At 37.4% G+C, this 19,517-nt stretch overlaps 1 long non-coding RNA gene across 1 annotated transcript; it reads left to right on the top strand.

The window, feature by feature from the left end:
- The first annotated feature begins 2,771 nt into the window (after positions 1 to 2,771).
- Positions 2,772 to 5,379, top strand: LOC139140625 (uncharacterized). Its single transcript, XR_011554030.1, has 3 exons — positions 2,772 to 2,943; positions 4,843 to 4,942; positions 5,238 to 5,379. It is a non-coding gene; the product is annotated as an uncharacterized lncRNA (long non-coding RNA).
- Positions 5,380 to 19,517: the final 14,138 nt, after the last annotated feature.

A 19,517-nucleotide genomic window follows, 5' to 3' on the forward strand; every position in this document is an offset into this window, starting at 1 on the left:
CAAGTACAGTCATAATACATCATACACATGATCTCACTTTTTGCCACTCGCAGATAGTGTGAATTCAACGCTCTTTCTGCGATTTTTTTTCTGTTGTTGGCGAGCGGACGTGACCAACGCTCCACGTGTCTCTACCTTGGTAATGGACAGCACGCTATGATCAACACAGACATGTCATCATCATCATCATCATCATCATCATCATCATCATCATCATTTTCGAACCATCGAGAGTTTCAACAGACACTTTAGCTTATTAAGCATTGTTTCACAAAATTATGAGGCATTTTGGATTTGACAGAACATGTTGAAGTCCTCAGTACCAATACTGTATCATTGCATCTATCCAGACTGCATAAAAAGCTCGCAAAATATAGATTTTCAGATCAATTTCGTGAGTAGCACAAGCAGCCTTATCATCTAATGAAGCGCGTCTCAGTAGTGAACATTATTATTCGATTTCATCTTTCAACTTGTGTCGTTTTCACTCAACCGTCGTCGTCAGTAGTGACACGTGCAAAGTGAACGCTGCAAGTTCAATTGTATAATAATCCGTGCGTGTTGGTGCACGCCTAAAGATAGCATGGCACCGTGGTATCTTCAAAATATGAGCATAACTGGGTCGCTTTATTCCGGCGTCATATCGCGAATCTGCGATCGCTACGCGCTCGCTCGATTTCTAAAGCTTTGGTTGCGTTGGCATGGAAACGGAGATAAATGTGATACATCTCATGAAGATTTCATATCACATACATTGTATTCGAAAATCTGAAATATTTACAGGCAAACGTCTCTTCCCATCGATTTTTAAGGGAGTGACCTCTTTTATCACAACGACAGTTTGCAAAGCGACACTTTTCGGTCCGCCAGTTTGCAAAATTACTTCACATTTTAAAATCACCACCATAATGACTACATCGCAATCCGTGCACTCAAAACCAGTTACGGAAAAACTGAATAAAGTATTACTAAGCCACAACGGCGAGTAGAATTTGCATATATATAATATCCCAGAGTACAACAATAGGAAAGAAGATATATGATATATGACACCGCTCATGGAAAATAATGGAAAATGAGTAATTCCCGGAAACAACGTAACCGCCCCAATCATGTAGGTAAATAGACACATGCATTTATTATGTGTATCTGATGTGAGATACATCGCAGTAATGGCAGTTTAATATTGTAAAGTGTGCAAGTAATATCCGAGGTAATTACTTTTTCAGAACTTGGGTTCAGGGTAAAATGCCCCTACTTTGAGCTGAAGTCTTTGACAATAGAAATCTAGTCATTTATCGACGCCATCGACGCTCGCGTCACTGACTCTTTTCCGCGTCTTTTCATTTAAACATTTTGTGTCAATTTCCGAGAAAATCGGCACTTTGTTATGGTAGCGTCACAGTCGCTTCCACCGAAAATTGTAAGAATAGAAATTATGAAATTGAGCGGATTTTGTTTCTTTTGTGTCGGCTGTCATCTGACGCCAGCCTTTCAAACTATATATTAGACCCTCGACGACCCGATATGAACTATCTGATGACCGAGGCCTTGGGAACCGGAAGCAGGCATTCAGTTGGTTGGACAGATCGAGCAAAGGACCAACGGATCTCGTATTCACTGCATGTTGGCGGAGACTTGCTCCGGAATATTCCACTTGTAAACACGGGTGTGGTTGTGGGTTCCACTGTATGGTGTCCTCGTGTGACCTAAAGCTACCAATTCACTCTAACACTGTAAGTGCATGCGGTTGACCTGTTGCCATTAAGCAAACACAACAAACGCACGTATTTGTCAGGGAAAGGAGAAAGCAAGAAACAAACAAACAAAGAAGTTAAAAATTGTCAATTGTATAAGAGACTGTTGGACGGACGAAAATACGTTTTTAACACTATAGGCTGGGAAAAAATGTTTAATTCAGATCTGTTGTTTTGTTTGTCAGCGCGCCAACAGCAAATTTTTACATACGAGACTGGACAAAAATATGTTGTCAGATCGGGAAAACAACATGCAAAGGAAAATATCGTATAAGAGCTGCTAGAGAACTATAGTTTTATAGTGACAAGTACTTTAAATTTACGGTGTACAGCTAGTTTTTTATGTGGATGCAAAAGCCCTCAAATCAATAGTGGACCGTCTTCCTATATGCCGTCCCCATACACGGCATCATTGTGGTATCCACGTATACTTGCATCAACATTTCTGCTTGTAAGTGAGTCTATTGAGGTCAACAGGTAGACAATGGCCACGTGTACAAGACTCACTTTAAAACTATAGCATTTGCATAGGCCGAGCTCTAGCTCTGTTCGGGTCCGAACGCACATGCGCATGTGCTCAACTCTGAAAAATATCTTGCACTTTACTTTGACATTTTACACGTATTTCACAATAGCACAACAGACTTTAAATAATTAACATGATTACATTTCCCTATTAGTAAAGCTTGGAGAAAATGATGACGAAGAATAGCAATGCCTATGCATATATTCAGAATGTTTCCCGTGTTTTCGCTTCATAATACTAGTGTTTGTTATGAGGATAATGAGCCGAACACCTAGAATCACAGAATAGAGACCTGCATTAGTCTCTTTGCTATACTTCTAGTGCTTCTGAACCAACTGTATTTCCTGGTACATATAAAACTTGTTAAGTTTTTCTTTGCATTTCGTCGTCTGCTTCCGTGAGTCAGTAGGGCACTGAGCGCTGCGATCGAAGTCGAGGCTGGGGATTCCCGCATTGCAACATGTGACCATATTTGCATGACAAAAGCCAGGATTGGACATGAGGTCAAGTGTGATGCTGCGTGTGACCGACTACAATGACGAATTTTCATTGGGGTAATCAAGAGTGAGCTTTCTGCCGGATGAGGAACATATTGAGAGTCGACCTGACAACTTGAAAATGATCATTTACGTCATATCGATTGTCGCAATCGTCTGGGAGGTAGGAAGACTGAGAAAGGTCTCATCTTTACTCTCTGAGATTTCAAACAATCATGCCAACCAGGGTAACTTTACATCGTTGAGGCTGGACTCAGTGCTTCGCTCCATGTGGAAGCATGCTACAATGTTTGGTGGTAAAGGGAGGGTAAAGGTCATCCATGGATGTAAAAAAGTCTTTTGCATCCATGGTTCATATGACTTTGAGGGCGATTTTCAAATATTAGGCATAGTCTCTCTTTCAATTCTAAATTTGCATATGTATGTGTTAGCCGTACGACCAGAACGAGTATGACGAGTGTCCGGCTCTGGCTACGCCGAGTTGCCAAGGCCGGACACTCTCACCGTACCGTGTGTGAGTGATTTAATTTAGATTAGAGGGCATCGAAATAGCGAAATGGACGTTTATGATCGATGCCTGTGTCATATAGAAACTACAGCAACGCTAGGGACCGTACATTTGTTTTCGCCGGGGGTGGGGCGGTTTGGCGGGAAAATCAAAAGGGGTACATTTGAAATTGGAATGCAAGGGGCGGGGGGGGGGGGGAAAGAGGGCAAAATGAATTTCAAAATGCTGTAGGAATACAACAAAGAAATTGCAGTTTATATTTTGAACCCCCGAAAATGCCAAAAGCTTCAGTTACTGTAGCTCGAACAATATAGAGAGCAAAAAATTTGAAATACCGAAAGTTTCCTCCTGCAATGATGTGTATTGGGTTGATCATATTGTTATCATTTTCTAAAGGGGTTATCAGTTTTATTTCAGTGTGGGTAGAGTTTCACCGATTTGGATGGAGGTACTGTAAGAATTTGCCATCCGCCCCCCCCCCCCCCTCTCCAATCTATGGCTATAAAAAGTGAATAATCCCTCAACACAGAGGATATCCTCAAACCCTGCAGACGTGAATACTTTAAATCAGATTTATGTATTCTTTCATTTGCAGATCGATATATACAGTTTTCAATTTTCTTTTTTAAAACTGCTCAGATCTGGTAGCCATTGCTTTGCTACTGTGACAAGACATTCTCAAAATTGTCTATTTTATCAGTTTGATGGGCTACATTACTTGCTCATTATAAACATATGTGTAGCAGCAATGCCTTCATCATTTTGAGTCAGTAAATAGTTCTGAGCTACTGCAGTAAATTAAATATTGAATTTTAGAACTCTTTCAGAGAAGAGCATATATATATATATATATATATATATATATATATATATATATATATATATATATATATATATATGTACACATACACATACATACATACACAGTATATGAGAGTCAGAGAGAGTCAGAGAGAGAGTGCCAGTAATTAGGAAAGATTATGAATTACAAGGTAGCTTGTATATGAGATATATTTCTTATAAGGAGAGCACCTAATTGCAATGGAGAAGTAAATGTGCAGTCAATGAAATAGAGATATGATATCTGAGTTAAAAAAATGAGTACAGTTCAACATGCTGAAGTCAATGCTTTTAGAGGCTATTCAGGTGGTAAGTTACACAGGATAATGTGAGGATTGGGACTAAAGCCAAACTCCCAAGTCTGGTTTTAATATTGCATGAAGACGGTTTGCAGACTGCCGGCGGTATCACTAATGCATCGTACATGAATGTATTTCTTGTCAGTGTCTGGAGTGTAGACACTAGAGCTGCATACGGGCTCATATTCTTTATCAGTTGAGGTTTTGCTCTCTTCTAAGCATCTTGAAAAGCAATGCATAGCAATTGGACAATGTCTTGGAGGCGTTTTGTCATCTGTATCATATACTTGAAGAACCAGCAGTTACTTTGAGATTAGTTGTCCCTGCAGGACAGATGGATAAAAAAAGGCAAGGTCCACTCGTGGGGGATACGGGAGTTCACTGATTATCTTCCCCTCTTGTTTAATTCACACAGCCCTGTTGAGTGTTTTAAAAGTTGAAAACAAACACACCATGTATTATTCAAAGTTACCCACAAGAAATGGAAGCTTTATCACGAGGGATGCTGTCAAAAGGTAAGGAGTTCAGGTTCTCCTGAATATATTATACTTGTATTCTCCCGCAACACCGGGAAGCTCTTAAAGTGAGAAAGGAAATTGTACAAGAGCTTTGTCTTTATATTTGATTGTTATCAGTTTCAGAAGGGATTCTGGATGCCCTTGAAACACAGAATCCAGATTCGAGATTTGAAAGTGACAGTGCATTCCTCCACGCAGTCCATGATTGATGTGAATTACACATGCTTAAAACCGATGTTATAGATTTCATAACATTTGACAAAAAAAAAAATTGGTATTTCTTATCTTACAGGTTTTACAGATTATAGTGATACCATTCAATGGAATTGTTACCATGGAAACACCAGGTTCTCATTTTCAAGTTTCAAGGACATCAGTACTTCAATAATTTTACTGCTCATTTGCAAAATGCCTAGGAAACGGTCAGATTCCAGGTATGTAATTTCACTTCAGATTTGGCTTACCAGTAATTGTTATTGTTCAAATACGACAATAATTATGCAATCATTGATTTTTCTAATTATAAACATCCTTTCTGTGTAAGTGAAATGATTGAAAACATTTATGATTTGGAAATGACACTTGTACAATCTTTGGGGAGAGCTTTGATAATGAATGTGATGTGATTCTGCAATTTATACCTATTTGTGATATTTCTTCCACATGTTCCATGAGCCAGTAACTACCTTTCATCTCTGCACTGCCAATATTACTGTTTAGTTTTCACTTGAAAAATGGCAAAGGACACGATGAATAGAGTAATTCACGCCTCAGGGTCTGTTGGAAAAAATTGCTACCCACGACGGTTAAAGGGCAAAGGTCAAACATTAAATCTGCGTACTTACATGATACACTTGGTTGTTCTCATTATCTTAATCTGAAATGTACATTTTTTCTGGCTCAGTGAGTAAGCGGCAGTCATCACGGTAATAAAATTTCAATTATCATTTTTCAAACAGCGTTAGCCTCTTGTATGCCCTCGAGGAAAACACCCCTGCATTGCTTGATATATTTCTTGACATCGCAGTTTGCCGTCACCCTTTTGACTGTTCTGTTGTTGGCAGGGATAAATATGAGAAAACCAGTTCTGTCAAGCAGTAATTAAAAACGAGTCAAATATGGTTGATAGAATATCCTCAGAGCCTGGTTCCCCAGGAGATTGTTGTTATCTCCGAAGAACATGTACATACTAGCTATTTCTTGATCTTATTTTGACGATATTTTGAATACTCCAGGGAAATAAATGAAAGCACACCAGCTGGTATGATTTTCTTCCATATCGATAAAATCCAGCTTTGGGGAAAAAATCAGAATGAAATGTTTTAACTGGAATAGGCAGGGAAAGATAATGCGCATCTGACTTAGAGTCTGGAGTGTGTTTGTCGGCAGTGCTTTTAAATCTAGGTTCAGTTGAAATTGCCAAACCTCAGCATGTTGTTAGCTGAGTGTGGCTGTGCTGGAACGTAACGATAATGCTCATGATACCCAGGGGGAGTATGAGTGTTGGATTGCACAGCTGTTGCCTGGCAGCACTGAGTCGCTCCAGATAGTTAATTACATCATCGAAATGGTAAATACATGTAGGAACTGCACAGTATGCAAAGACCTTCCACCCGCCATATCCCTGTACATCTACCAAATTAGAATAAATGAAATTGTGGCAACAATTTTTTGCATCATGACATACATTCTTCACCACTTCAATGGTACTTGAATGCATCAAAACATTTGCTAATTGCCTGTCACCATAGTAACATGGTGTCTCTGAATCATTCTGTGATTTCAAGTCTACTGTGGTGAACTTCTCTTTGTTAAAAATCAGATCTAAATCTGTCATACAAGAACTCTTACCTATCGGTGCGAGACCATGACAGCTTAAATTTACGTTTACCCAGAAATTAATAATATTTCTGATTTTTGTAATGGATACACAAGTCTGCATGTTTAAAAAAGTAGGAAGAAAGAAACCATCTTGCTTGTCACCATTCTGCTTCAGTTGTTTTGGTTGCTAAGGATCATCTTACTCTGCTTGGTTCAATTTGTGGTGAAATTTGCACAGTTATTGTTTAAGTGATGTATTCCTTATTTTGCCCTGTAACCTCTGAAAAAATTTCATTTTAATGTTTTATAATTTCAGATGTTTTATGTTTCACTTTTTGTGTTTATTATGAAGGAGATTTAAAATGGCTGCCAGGAAGCTCTGTTTACAGAAGTCCACTCTCTCTCTCTCTCTCTCTCTCTCTCTCTCTCTCTCTCTCTCTCTCTCTGTACATTGTATATATTAAAACCTGGCTAAACAAATGTCATTTTGAAAAGTTCAGTTTAGAGAGGTGTTTGATTATAGCGGCATCTTTAATATTGTGTCTATAGGCAAGCAACTATTGGCATTGGACTGACGTCACTGTTCAGCACAGGCAGTGTTCTGGTTTAGACAGGGTTTGGATTATACAGCTTCCATGTATATAAATGTGTGTGTGTGTATTCAATTCAATAGAAACATGGGCAATTAAAAAAAAAAAAAAAAAAAAAAAAAAATATATATATATATATATATATATATATATATATATATCACAACATCAGTTGTGACACTTTTTCAATGCCTTCGATTACTAATTATCAATAAGATTCAGATTATGAATCCATTCAGAATGAGACACAAGCAGATTCTCAGACCCTGTCTAGACAAGACGGAGTCACAAAATTTTCAGACAGCTCCTTCAAATGGACAGTTCTGGTTGTGTCCAACATTCCAATCTTTCCCTTGGTGATTTTATGTTGTAATTTGTCCTGTTTGACATAATGTGTTCAGAAAGAAACAAGGATATAGACACTGCCAAACATCTGTGTGTATAATTTGTTACTCAAATCAATATTGAATGACAGTTGTTGCAAAAACCTTGGTTTACTGCATGAACATCTTACAGATCCGTAGCTTTCCATGATTATTTTGTGCCAGCATCAATCAGTTCATGAACTCTAACAAACATCTAGGTGTCTTCATCGATAACCAGACTGACACCGATCCAATCCATAATTCATCAAAAACTTAAACGTCGCGTGAAATTTTCGCTAGATTCTCGCCGAACGTTGATTGATGACTTTTAATATATTTCACAGGGTGATATAATTGATGGAAAAGATGATAAAACTAGTCTGGATTCACGTCTCATCCAAGGATATTTTGTATTGAATTCAATATCAGACTTGTATCGGGAATGTCTTCTTGAAATGTAGATCGTGCCAACCCCCACGACGCTGTCTTTGAACAATTTCATTTCAGTTTTATTCACGTGGGTTTTGAATAGATGTTAACACAGTAGGGTAACCTCTATTACTGCGATTCCGTGTCTTACATACCTTGCAAATGGTTCTGAAATCATAATGCATATCTATGGAGTTTTTTCCTTCAAAGTTTAGCTTTGTCAGGATGGGGATAGCATATTGACTCCGGGGGGGATTGAAGGAACCATCGGGTGAGGCTGCATTATTGATGAGTAAATGACATCCATCATTGGATTTCAGGGGCAATTTACAAAATATCCAGCAAGTTTTTTTTTTACTCTGAAATCCTGTTATTTGGAAGCAATATGAGTGTTGTCATAGCAACCGCGAGTATGATGATGAATACATAAGAACCAGAAGCGAGACATCGTTAGTGAAAAATTAAACCAGAACTGTTTTTGCACCAAGTTGGACTGTACTGTGCCACGAACTGAATAGATGGCACTCTTGGGAGGGCATATTCTGATGGGTCCTCCAACTCCTCTGAAAAATAAAGATTATCGTACAATCTTTCTGCTTTGTGACAATGTTTGTCCTTCTAGGAGATGTAATAAATAAAATAATATGACAGTGCCTGCACTCTAGAGATTCTTGCCAGGTTGAAACAAAGAGCATACGCAGGAGTGTTGGTTTTTAGCTCACATTTGGTGTACCAATTGTGAGGTTATCGTATAAGCTGAATCAGCTCATTTGCATCTGATTTGCATGTCTGTATGTCTGTATATTTGTGGGTATGTGCGGATGTATGTCCGTCACACACAAAGGCTCCCATACCGCCAAAGCTACCATCTCAGTATTTGGTGTACAGGTAGATGCAGGGGTTGAGATGTGAATTTGTTCAAATGAACACATCAGTGTCAAAAATGTGCAAATGAGGTAAGAAAAAGTGAAATCCTGCAAATGTGCAGGAGGCATACCTGCCAGTGAGAAACAGGCAAACTCCACTGATCTTGACTCATTTCCTGTCATTGTTTATGAACTGTTACATATTAACAGACCAGCTGCAACCATAGACAGTAGATGGGGGAAGACCGTTTATACTAAACTAAGAGGGGCTTGTTTCTGCTATGCATGTTGCTAAAGTTGACCTCCAGTACCTAAAGTTAGACCTTAATTACTTTTGTCATTCTTGTTTTTCTGGTTTAAATATTTCTTGTTGTTTTTCTGGTTGTACTGTGCAGAAATCATTGCCATAACATCAACGTAGAATTTTCCTCCACTGAACAGATAGAAACAACATTTATTGTTGATCATTGGTAACCCATACTGGTATATACCAATTCTGATCAAATTTGAGCGACACCGTATAATTGCGGTATTTTTTATATTTTGCACGCATTACCAATTGAGTGTATAGAAACGTTGAGCTCTTTATTTCTTTGAATAATTTCTACTCCCAAGGTTACAAGTTCAATGTTGTGAACATTTTAAGTCAGATGCAAAGGCTATGCTTGGTGACTGAATAATTAACAACTTGATTCCAATGAATGAATTACCATATGTTATAGGTTTCCTCATGAGATAGTGTTCACAAGATGTTCACAAGCACTGTGTCTGCATGAGGGCTTTGAATTTGAAAACTTTAAATTTATAATAACATAGTGATATCACCTCAACTTAAAACTAGCAAGTTATTTGTTTTGTTTTTTAGACTGTTCACTTCCCAATGCCCTTGTGAAACTGACTATTCTGTGTCACCGTCTTTGATACTTTTGCGTCTGAGCTGACGTTTTGAAAATAGGACCAGACAGTTCAGATCAGTATACGTTACACTCATTTTTCACAGGTATGAAGTGCCTGTCCTGAGTGTGGGGAGATATGGATTTTAGGTATATCTACAAGAGAATGCAAATCTCACGTACACAAAAGGCACCGTATCATCATACTGCTGCCGATGGCATTCATGAACAAGTGATGAAAACGTCGTTTGTTGTCACCCGTCACTGCAGAGGTGCAACTTTTTAATGGAAATTTCTAATCTTGTCTGATAGGGGTCCCTGTCAGCTGTCACCTATGATACAAAACACCTCATAAAAAAATAAAAGCACCCACAGATTCACAGTTCAGCAGCAGGATTACCATAGGTATTGTCTGTGCTATCATCACCTGAACGTGTTAAGTAACTGCTATATTTTCAGCCGAGAGAGACAGAAGTACAGACAGAGGGACGGAAGCAATGGCAGACAACCTTAAGCTTTTCCATCTGAAATGTTAGATCCAGTCAGATCATGGAATATTGACAAGACAACTTGTCCGTCACTTTTTCTGGCTTGTATGAATCAAAATGTACAGACTGAGAAAGTTTTGTAAGTTGTGAAATTATTTCAAGTTCCTCTCAAGCAATAATAACAATAAAATTCTTACTCCTTAAAACAGACAGAACTATCATACTGACTATTGATATTAAAATCTCACACTGATTTCAACAAAACCATATTCTCAATAGGATATGACAGATGTAATTATTCTGATCTCTTAAAGTGGTCCCCAGCTATTTGTTATGAAGGAAAGGTCTTCTTAGAATTTTCATATTTGCGGGCTTTCAAATTTCTTTGAATGAAAGGTAAAATGTCATTATTAACGGGCTGGATGAATTTTTGACTGCAGACATAGTGTGTTGCATTTGCAAAAGAGTATATTTATACGTAGTAGGACTCAGTGTGTGAAATAACACCAAATAATATATGCGTTAACAACAGAGCAGTAACCTATGAACAGTAAAACAAATGAATGGTTTCTGAGGATGAAACCAGAGAATAACAATGAGAATATGCTGGAGGCCTGCTATCTTGTACATGTATTATCAAGGGCGCACTCAGAGTTCAGAAGAAAAAGCAAAAATTATGTACATGTATTTACTACATGATGATATTGAGACACTAAATGTATTCTTGAAATTTAGACCAATTTAAAGATGAACAATATGTGTACGTGTGGAATTCCAAAGCAAATGTTTCCTATACTGTGATGGCACATTACTCATAGTAATGGACCAGACATTTTGCAAATGTGCACATCCCTAGTATCATGGATAAAAGTGCTCAAGCTCAATTTTTTGGACTTTGGCAAATGATAGACTTTTTGCATAGCTGCAGTTAAGTGTGCGGTGAGCTTTACAATGGAATTGAAAGATAGCTGGGACAAAAGTGGCAAAAATTGGCCATTTGCATCAATGCGATCCATTCCGCTAAAGAGTTTTACGAGAAACTGGGCACAACTCTAACCCATTAGCCGCAGTAATGGGGCATTTTAGGAGCCTAACGTTCTCACCGAATCAATTTTTGATGCAGAGTTTTATGACTTGTGAAATGGTGTTCAGTGGCTTTTCATGTTAGTGTAGGATTTTGGCTATGATGAGAGAGATGTAACAATCAAAATCTACTAAAGTTTGAAGTCACCAGGCTTGCTGGTCAATGGTCATAAAATTTTTTGTGCTTTCAAGAATTTATCAACTGTAAAACTCGGTAGGACAGTTAAAGGGCCATAGCTGTAACCTTGATGATTTTTTTACCATTTTCGTTTATAATGTCAACTACAGTTTTTTGTTCTACTCCTCAAAGCATGTTGGGATGCACGGTATTCAGCTTGCCAACTCTGCCTATACATATGTACACTGCATTGGCAAGTGAATCTGGATGTGGACTAGAATTCAACTGTATTCACTATCAGTGTATTTTACATGTATAGTTGCTGTGCTGACAAACTATATACTGTAGTGGATGTTACAACATTCTGTGGGGGAGTTGACCATGAACTTTCAATTGATGTACAAAATAAAAGCAGTGAAATCATCAATCATAGAAAGTTACAGCTACTAGCCCTTTAACAAGGCTTTAGCTGTATTTTTCCTGAGATCTGCTCTCAAACTGATAAGAAAAAAAAAACCAAGAAGAAGTGTGCACAATGGTGATCCGCCGGAGATGTTGTCTTTCTGTTCCAATTTTCCATACCGCAAGGCCTGACGAGCATCTCCGTGCCGGAACAAAGCAGCAGAAATGGAAAAGAGCTGTTGGGATCAAGTCAGCTTTCACTGTCTTGAGGAGGGCTTCCCAGGATGCAATTGATGACATGTGTCCCCTGGGCAGATAACGTATTAGGCCCATGCTATTTCAGCAGGATCAGCGTGTGTTTCTTTTGAAATAAGTATACGTAGCAATGGCAAATGTACATTCAAATTGTGAAAGCATATTCTTAGTGGCTGTAATTCCTTTTTTTCATCATTTATGAATACAGATACTTCATAATTCACCCTTTTCCCTATTTTTGAAAATTGGTTCATTACTTGTCATCATAAAAATTGTACAATTATTTATTCTATCGATAATAGAGATAGCGTGTATCTAAGCTTTGTTATAATTGATCAGTGTTACTAACCATGTGAACATAGAGAAGATGAATCAATTTTTCTCATGGACTGGTTTAAATTAGAAACTACCGGTATAAAGGAGAGATCTCGACTGCAGTATCCTACTCTATAATACAAATCACTCTTATTAATATAGTACTGTTTACTTCTAAAAAGTTCATCCAAAAATCCGAGTCAAACCATAGATACTAGAGGAACTGAAAGAGGAAACACAGAGAAACACAATATCAAGATTACATTTAATTTCAAAACGCTGGCATTTGGCAAAGCTCAAGGCAAACTTCAAGGATAAAAGGACTGCTCTCTATAGTTGCCAGTCATTCATGTTCACTGTAAGGCATGTTAAAAAATTTGCACTTTCCAAACTGCAGTGTTGATGACATTCTACAAGTAAGCGTGAATGGCATGGCTTTTTTACCGTCTATGGATATACGCAAATACCGGTAATTCTCACCCTTTCTCAACCATGGTTTGGCCCACACACATTGTCATCAATTGTGAGTGTGGACCAGTTTACAAGGAGATGGGGTGAACTTGTTGAAAGTGAGCTCCTGATTTACCCACAAATACCCAACCTGTCTGTTTTGAATGGTGATTGCGGCAAGTAAATCAGGGTTTTTTTTGCACTGTGTAATCTCACCATGATTACATAAAAAAGTTTTTTAGTGATCATATCTGCAGTTTTGTTGATTTCATTATATCTTTAAAACCAGCCTTAAATTACTGTGATGTAACTCTATTTAACTGATGTACAGATCAGACAATTTGTCAGTTTTCATGGCTGACTGATTATTTTGCTGCTGCTCTGTATCAATATTACTGAATCTTTTGTCTTGGATATTGATTTCCGTACATTAGCAATGATTGGAAAATGACATTTTATGATTTGTGAAATATCGATCATAATGAATGTTTATTTAAGTCACTAATTCCTTTTTCCAATGAGCAAATTTACTAGATAAACCACGTCCCTCACGTGGAGGGACGTGGATAAACACATTTTCTCTTTGTCTTTGGTTTGATGCAAGAACTTTATCAAAACATGAAATAAAAGCTGGTGGAAGAAAATATTAGTTTTGAAAACACTTGTTCTGAAACTTATTGAAGTATTGAATTTGCAAATCGACTAAAACTTCAGAATACTGTACCTGCTCATACAAATTCTTCCATATTGAATACGAAAGTATGGTACATGTATTTTGGCAGATATATACAGATGCCACCAATGAAGCTGTTTGTGCGAAAAGGTGTTTGTGCGCATTTTTCAGCAGGCATGTAGATTTAAAAAATATGCAGTGGGCGGGGAGAACAAGTCAATATTAACTGCATTGGAGGAAAAAATTTCAGTTTTTCAGCAGGCATGGAGAAAATTTCTGGTAGTGGGTACCGAAAAATACATAGAGGGAGGGGAATGCAGTGGTTGGTAGAACTTCAGGGGAGATTTAGTGCTTAACTTAGAGGGAGCCACAGTCAGTTGGTCAGCCAGTAAGTGTTTCATATACTTTAGAAAAGACCATAGATACTTGAGGGCAGTGGGCATCAATATTCTGCGGGAGGGCATATTTCCTACCTTTGCCAGTGGGAGGGCAGCCTAATTTCCCCTCCAAATTTTTAGGTCAAGGTCAAAAATATGTAAAATCAGTATATCAGCCCTCGAAACATGTTTTGTGATGATTTTGTAAAATTGACCGAAGTAACTGGTTGGCGGCATCTGAATATATAGTAAATGTGTTGGAAGTGTGCCATCTTTACTAATACACTTTCAAATCTCTGAAGCAGTTCAGGAATTTCTGGAACTTTCCGTGAGCCAGGCAGTTCTAGCTTTAGGGAAAACTTTCTAATGTCTCAAAGAAAACTGTCTTGAGTTAGCAGCATGTCCAGTTGAGAAAGCACATTCATATAGAGTTCTGTGGCATTGTCTAGTTGAAGGGGCACACTGATATAGGGTTCTGTAGCATGTCTGTTTTAAGTTGAGAGGGTACTTAGTGTTCTGGATGTTACCTGTGTGCTTTGTCATGGTTTTCTGTACTCTAGTCTGACAAACAAGCCTCTAACTACTTACTGTATCCTAGTCTCATTGATTTAGATGGAAATACAGCAATTTGGAAATGAAAGAATTCACAAATTTTTCTGTCCAATTTTAAGTTTCCATCACTGTAACAACAATCTAAACTTCTTACTATAGGTAATTCCCAGATCAGAATGCAGACATGGCCGTCAAGTGCCAGCTAATGGACTTTTGAGATCCAAACTTACGTAAAAGCAAGAGAGTAAAGCAGCTCTTCTATAACAGTCACATCTCCAAGAGTTGCGGCGTCTTTTGGTATTCAGCCAGCTCAACAACATCAAAGCACCAGCAACGCACAATGAGGCTTTGACAAATAGAAATGACAGACAAAACCCTAGTGATTCCCATTTTGCTTCTGGCTTTCCGAAAGTCCATATCTGTGGACCTCTTTTGTTTCAATAATCTGCTACAAAAGCATATTTATACCTTATTACAGGGCTTGAATTCATCCGCAAATGGACTCCATAATGCCTTTTGTTCTGATAACATTATGTGATGGATACTTGAATGTAAAAATCAATATCTTTTTCTACCCCCTTCCAGAAAACAGGAAATATGTAGTAAAGTATGCATTCCATCACTGGCCTTGGAACTGCATTCTGCCCACCAACTAATCTTCTCTTTTGTCCAAAGAATGTTTCTTTACATTTATAAGCTGGAACATATTGTAAACTCTTGATGGGAAGCTTTTAGTCCTGCGAATCTTGAGGACTGAAACGTCTGATGCAGATCTCATTTCAAATTTAAGAAGAATTTAATGGGCAATTTTATTCAATTATTCAAATGAATACAAAAGCTGCTTGCGTGTTTATGATTTCTCATTTCACAACATTCACATTTAAGTGCATAACCTCAGTCTGTTCGCATTCAGTGTAGCATTTGTTAGATTGCTTGGAAAAGTATAAGCCCTTCTGTCCAGCCTCCATGCTTATTGTTTTCACAGAGTCCAGTATTATTTTGATGATTCATGCTCTACAATGCACCGCAGTTCAAAGAAATAAGTTCTAACTATCAAACATTACAGCGCAATCCCAGAGAATATGAAAACTTGTCACAAGAAAGAATTCAGGACTGTCTCACAGCACTGGAGATATCCCATGATTAATCATGATTTGTACCATTGGAGATTCCTCAGCGAAGTCTGGCATATCTCCCATGTGTAGACACATTCACAGACTCATTTTACCAATTCTGAAAGCATATTATAAGCACACCATTCTTCTCAATTCTCTTCTCAAATGATTTGGAAAATAATGTTTGATTGAGAGAGGAGATGGTATTTCGTAAAATTTTCCACGGATTGTGTCCTCAGCCATACAGAATAATGTAATGGAAAGAAGGGACACTAGTTGAAATGTTTTATTAAACAGCAGGATATTATTTCTTTTTCCCAATGGAAATTACAAGAGAAGTTTACAGTGCTAACTTTTCTCGGAGAATTACCCCTTCAGTAATGTTTGCCATAACTTTCTTCCCAAAATTAAAGTATGACATTTGTGATACCTGCAGATTGTGAGTTTAATGGTTATTGTTAAAGTTATTTTGAAATTTTTACTGATATATCTAAACGTGGTTTTACGAGATATGTTTAAACAATTATTTCAATGCTGAACATAATTGTGTATATACAGAATTGAAAAGTTAAAAGAAAAATAACCGTTATTGCTACAAATCAAACAGAATTGTGGGTAATTTATTGTACTGTGCATGTCTGTGCAAAAGAAGCTGGCTGTCAATTTTCACTCTCAGATCAATTAAGAGCGTGAGTCAACCTGAAAAAACCACAGCTGGCCATCTTTCAGGCTTGTCATTACCTTTTAACACACCTTCCGTATCTTGCGGCTTTGCCAATTTCTTCACCGTGCATGCATAGTTGACCTGGTGTGAATTCGCCCGACAGAATGGTTACCGCAGTGGAAGTGTCTTGAACGATTCGTTTAAGATGTCAGCCACACGCTGCATACCAAGCAAGTGGGGTTTTTTTTTCTCACACCTTGAGTCACAAGATGCTATTCAAAGTGAAAAACCTCATACTAGATGTATAACAATGGTCTATCAGATGTCTGTGGATTTCTTTTTTCGCAGGAAACTTCAAATGTTACTGTTTTAGCAAGTAATATTTAATGTGTTGAAACAATTCATTGGTGACTGTACGGTGATAGTTTTTCCCATTTTCCATTAAGGAAACAATGCCAGAATACCATCACTGAGGAGAGTGCCGAAGCTGCTTCTGTGAATCCAACTTTTTTGGTTTGTCCTCACAATATGTTACTGTCAATTCCTCAAGATGTCACATATTGCCTTATTGCATTATACACACATGTTCTGCCATGCAACACAAACCTCAGACAAAAACCCGATTTTTCATTTGCACGTTTTCATCAATAGAATAGTCCAAACCCATTGTTATATATGGTGATTGTAGACATGTTTACAGGGAATCTGGGGGCAAACAGGTTAAAATAACCTTGAGGTAGTGAAATTGCTCAGTATTAATTACTTATTTGCATATGCAAAATTGTCAACCAGAATTTGATGTAAAGTTCTGTTGAATCATGTTGTCGCATGTTTGAACGTTCAGCACAACTTGACAGTATTCCGGAAAAAACTGACCAAACCACATGACATTGGATGTGAAATTGGTTTGTTCTTTTCAAATTGATATTTTCAGATGCACAAACTTTTATAAAATTACCTGCCTGAATTACATGCCACAAAATTTTGTACTAGCTTGTATGTATGTACACTGTATGTATGTATGTATGTATGTATGTATGTATGTATGTATGTATGTATGTATGTATGTATGTATGTATGTATGTATGTATGTATGTATGTATGTATGTATGTTTGTACTTTACATGAATGTAACTTTTTATACCAGTTCTGTCAACTACTGCAATAATTCATAACATCAACAAATTGTCATGACCTTTAGTGTAGACATTTCCATATTTATAATATCATGACTTGTTCTGAGAACATATATATCAACATTGTCACATTTTGAGCTTGGGTTAGTTCACTTTTCAATCGATTTTGAATTATACTGGATGTCGAAATTTACCCTGTGCATTTCGCTCACTTAAACTTTTCAGCATTTCAACTCTAGTTTAGAGTCAGAATTCCCTGTTAATCTATCCAACTACAAAATCACATTTTGTTTGCAAGCATAGATTCTAAGCTGACCCAACTGCTGCACAAGCTTTTTTTTTCCAAATTGTCAATTGGTAAAATAACACTCGCCATCTGGCCTCAGGTTGAACGTTGGCAAGATACAAAAAAAAAAATGAAAAGGTAATAGCCATGAAATACAGAAAATTATTGCCTTGAGATCCCGAATCAGTATAGCATTTCATATCTTTCTTTTCAAATGAAACCTTCTGGATTGAGTTTCAATGACAAAACGTCTTCTTCGCCATGGCAACATTTCAAGAATGGCCCTGGCAGATGATGATATTGTGGATGAGGGTGACTTCCTAAGTCTGCATCATTGAATTCTGATTTCCCATGGCAGGAAATCATCCTTTTTTTCAAGGCACTGCTGCTCGAGGACATTCTGCAAACTTTAACAATTTTCTAAAGATTTTTTTGCAATGGATAAAGGGAGTTGTAGTCATATTCACAATGCCATTCATAGGAAGCCAAACAATTTTTTGTGTGACAGAGATAAGCATAGCTTTATGTCTTGAAGAAATCTGGTGTGCAAATCCTGAGTAATCACAATTTATTTGTACGATGAATATAATAATAAACAAAGTATGTAAATTAAATAATAATAATATTGATTATGCTCCTTAGATTGCTTCAACAGTGCACCAATGAATTAATCAATTGGTGTTTGTTTCCTGTAGTTGTAGTGCCTTTCAATTTTGGGCAATATTATGTTGTACTAGTTTTTATTGCTTTCGCTCTGATCAACGTACAGCACATGCACCATGAAATTTATCAACATAATGAACAGAAGAGGCAGAAAATGTTTAAACTTTTCCTTCTGACTGATATACAGTGTGTTTCACCTAGGTACCGCAACTCAGCGTATTAGACGGACACAATCCACGTACAAAACACACGATTAGCTTGGGTATCACGGTCATATTTCAAAGCCATGGACTCGTTGATTAATTACAGTTAATCAATGAGTCGGTGACTTTCAAATGTGTTGTGATACCCAAGCCTATCGTTTGTGTTGTAGATGAAATGTGTCCATACACTGAGTTGCGGTACCTAGGTGAAATGCACTGTATATGTACTGTAACAGTAATGTCAACATAGATTTATTCATTTATATGTGTATTGAGTGGACCAAGGGAGTGAATTGATATAAAACAACATGTAAACTATTTCAACATTCTAGTTTTTTCAATGTTTATCCATGTACTCTCCATTGCTGGAAAGTGAGAGTGTGGTCAGTTACTGCAGAGGTCTGTTTTTTTGTCTTTTCATCACTAAAATCTTTCAATGATTAAACCCAGCAACACATTTCTACAGTAAAGTCTTGATAAATAGTAAAGTACTGATCTCCCTGTGGTGTACATGCACTTTTGTATGAGCTTACTCCATCCCAGCAGCTGCCATATTGCAAAGTTGTGGCACTCATGCTCTGTACATAATAACATGTAAAATATGTACATGTAAAATGTACTTCATACGTTTATTTGGATTTTTTGATGACATCAGTCGTTGATTTATGATTTAAGAAGCCAATGTATGACTCTTACATCGTTTGAAATGATTTCATCTGTCTATTGTATAATTTGTCTATATGAAACTTTTAGAAATGTTGATTTGTTACCCCGATTTTGACAAAATAGAAAGTGACCAGACTGATATACCACTATGATGTGATATGT

Source organism: Ptychodera flava, chromosome 9 (assembly GCF_041260155.1).
Source record: "Ptychodera flava strain L36383 chromosome 9, AS_Pfla_20210202, whole genome shotgun sequence".
In the NCBI taxonomy this organism is placed as follows: Eukaryota; Metazoa; Hemichordata; class Enteropneusta; family Ptychoderidae; genus Ptychodera; species Ptychodera flava.